This window comes from Malania oleifera, chromosome 11 (genome assembly GCF_029873635.1).
Source record: "Malania oleifera isolate guangnan ecotype guangnan chromosome 11, ASM2987363v1, whole genome shotgun sequence".
Lineage (NCBI taxonomy): Eukaryota > Viridiplantae > Streptophyta > Magnoliopsida > Santalales > Ximeniaceae > Malania > Malania oleifera.
The window spans coordinates 39229779-39233334 of record NC_080427.1 but is presented as its reverse complement, the minus strand read 5'-3'; positions in this window follow the sequence as shown (position 1 = coordinate 39233334).

Below are 3556 nucleotides of genomic sequence, written 5' to 3'. Positions count from 1 at the left end.
CGAAACACACAGAAGATATTTAACACCCTCGGATATAGAGTCGGACACTCTCACCCACCATAATGAACCGGTACATGACGCAACGTACGATAATTAGCCGCTACATAGTTATTTCAATGTACGGTAATTAGTCGCCACTAGCTGATTTCACAAAATCTGGAATCGTTTTGGAACTCATATTCCTATACTCATCAGCGTACGGTAATTAGCCGCCACTAGCTGTTTTACAAAATACCTGGAACAATTACATGCAACCATACATTCCACACTTATTTGGTATACCGTAAATCGTATTTTTTTCCAATCTAAGCATACAATTTTATACAAATATGGATATGGTCACCTCAATAATACAATTTAAATACAACATACAATTTCCTAAACAAAGTAGAGATGATGCCCGATATTTCGGATTTTCTCAAAAACTGCAACTTGAAAATCCTGCATTTTTACCCTATAGATTTTCCCAAATAAGTAGTCAAAACATACATACGATCATAACCTACAGGTTTACTGATCCCGATTTCAAAAATAAACTGATATAAACAGAATCCCCTTACTTTAACCCGAAATCGAACCACGAGCTCTACGACTCCCAAAACTACGAACTGAGACACCAAAACCTAAACAACGCAGAACAATACTTCCTTACAATTCGTACTACTACACATATTCCAAAACAGAAATAAAAACAGAGCCTTACCTCGATTTTGGACCAAAACCCAAAACTGCTTGAAACGAGATTCCGTTCCACTATTCGCAAAGAGAATCCTGCTCTGATCTATGCGGTAACGTCACATTTACGAATCAGGCGACGAACGACGAAGAAATCAAGAGAGAGAAATGATCTTCAAGTTCTAAAGAGTGAGGGAGAGGATTTTTGAGATTACTTAACTTGAAAGTAGGGGAACTGATATTTATAGCCCCATTTGACTCGGCCGCCCTCATCGACGAATGGCGTCCTTGTCGACGAGGCCATATAGATAGCTTGTCGACGATACAAGGATCTCGTCGACGAACCTGATATTACCGGTTTCCCGAAACCCCTCTGCTTCTCCTCGTCAACGAGCCTCTGAATTTCGTTGACAAGCAGCACCTGGACTTCGTCGACAAACTCTGGCTTCGTCAACGAACTCTGTTCAATTAGCAATTTACCCTTTTTTTATATAATTAATCCATATATCACGATTCAGGTTCTGACATCTGAAATCCCCAATCCACTAATCTCCAAATTCAAAAATTCGTGACTTGCGCCGAACGAAACCGTCGATGGTTAAATACCGGGAGGGTTCCTTCTGTAGACTGAAACAAACAGTCGACGATTATCTCCTGAGGTCGAAACTGTCGATCACCATCGACCAAACAATCGTCGATTTCTTCTTGCAACCACCTTTCTTGTTCTTTGCTTCATCATACTTTTCCGGCGCATGTGTTTCACTCAAATATGAGCCACATCTCCAACATAATATATATTTTATACATAAATATGATATTATTATATATTATATATAATCTATACATTTTTTTTAATATTAATTTATAGCTGAATCGAGTTCTAATTTTAAAAACTCGCAATAGAGTGAGTTTGAGTTCAACAATTTTAAGTTTGATCGAGTTTGAGTTGTGTTGTGAGTTTAACATTTTCGAGTCGAGTTGAGTTGAGTACTGAACATTCACTGTGCCAACTCAACTTGACTTGAATACACCCTTAAGAAAAAAAGGGTGTCATTGAATATTGTACAATTTACTTTTTCAACAGAAAAATTGTCTAATTGAGCATTAAAATAGATCTCTTATTGAATTAGCAATAAGAAGATATGTAGTTGAAGATAATTCAATACTAATTAAGAGATTTACCAACCAAGACCAAAAGTTCAACCTATATTAAAAGACAATTAAGGGCAAAAAAATTGGGACCAAAGCATTAGCTTATCATGTCAATACGAGACTCTATATTTGGTAGTTAAAATTGTCATATTTAACCTTACTAGTTTTCCTCCATATTGGACCACTTATGATGTAGCTCTATGTCTAATATAATTTATCATGTAAACCTATGATATTATGGCAAATAACTATATGCCTTTGCCTATTGGGACATAGCTATGTTTGTTCTTAAAAATATTAGAAATTCTTTAGGTTATGTTTAAAAGTTCGAATTTCATATTTCATATATTAATTTTTATGAATTTAATATATAATTTTGAATTACATTTTTATGATATAAATTTTGTGTTACGTTATATTCAAATCTATGCACATCAATTTCGAAGGTTCAAACTCGAAAGTATGAAACAAGGATCACTGTAGAAGTCGTAAAAATCGTAAAAGAAGGAAGAAATGAGAGAGGTGAAAAGACCCTTAACAGAAGAGAGGAGAAGATAGAGAAGGAAGAGATTAATGGGAAAAGAAAGTGAGAAAGAGAGAGATAGAGAGAGGAATAAAAGGCAGGACCTATTTAGTGTTGGACTAGTTGAGTTATGTGTGTGAACTGGTTGAAAATGATTATAAGATAAATTAAACACTTATTTGTGCCAATTCCAAATCAAACTTGAAATTACAATTAAAACACAAATTATGCACAAATAATTGCTACCCCTAAATTGTATTGTTACAAATCATAAATTTAAACTAATAATTCTAATTATAAATTTAAGGAGTTATCTCCTTTTGGCCTCGCCTAGATGACTACTTATGGCTCTTCACTTGATGACCGAGCGAGCTCCTTGATAATTGGGCAAACTTTTATCGCAACAGCTGGTCGAGCTCTATCGCTTGGTTGACCATTTGTCGCTCCTCAGGTTTGGTAACAGGCCATGTGCTTTGGCTAAAAACATTCAAAAACACTGAAATCATAATGAATAATTTATGTATTTCTTGGATAATTTTGTACATACCAATTTATAACATTTATAATACAATCGAAAGATCTAAATATGGAAATAATCTCCTAAACAAATCTCTCTAGATAATACACAATATATACTTCCATAAATTACTCCAAGATATTCGAAGATACTTGGGATTTCTACAAACACCAAACTAAACATACTAATTGCACGTTTGATATAAAATAAGTTAGAGAGCTCATCCTTAAAACCTAAATGTTAATGAGAGAGAGTTAAGAAGATCTTATACTAACTTGGGGCTGCTCACAGAAGCGATGTGAGACTGGACGCACATCAACACTCCCCTTTGAGCCCATGGAGGGAAATGAGGCAAGGAGGAGTCTAGTCCACAGAGGGGCCAAGCAGCCCAAGGCCCAACTCTGATCCCAAGTTAGAGAACTCATTCTTAAAACCTAGATGCTAAGGATAGAGAGTTAAGAGGATCTTATATTTACTTGGGACTGTCCACAGAGGCAATATAGGAATGAACGCACACCAACAAAATAAAATAAAATAAAATAAAATATATCACTTAATTTTTCTATATTTTCCATTCATTTTTTTTTAAAAAAAAAAAAATCTTATTCCATTATCACCCAACTCCATATTCCACACACCAAACTTCAAGTTGTCACCCACCTCTGTTCCCCACCCATTACTCTTCCGAG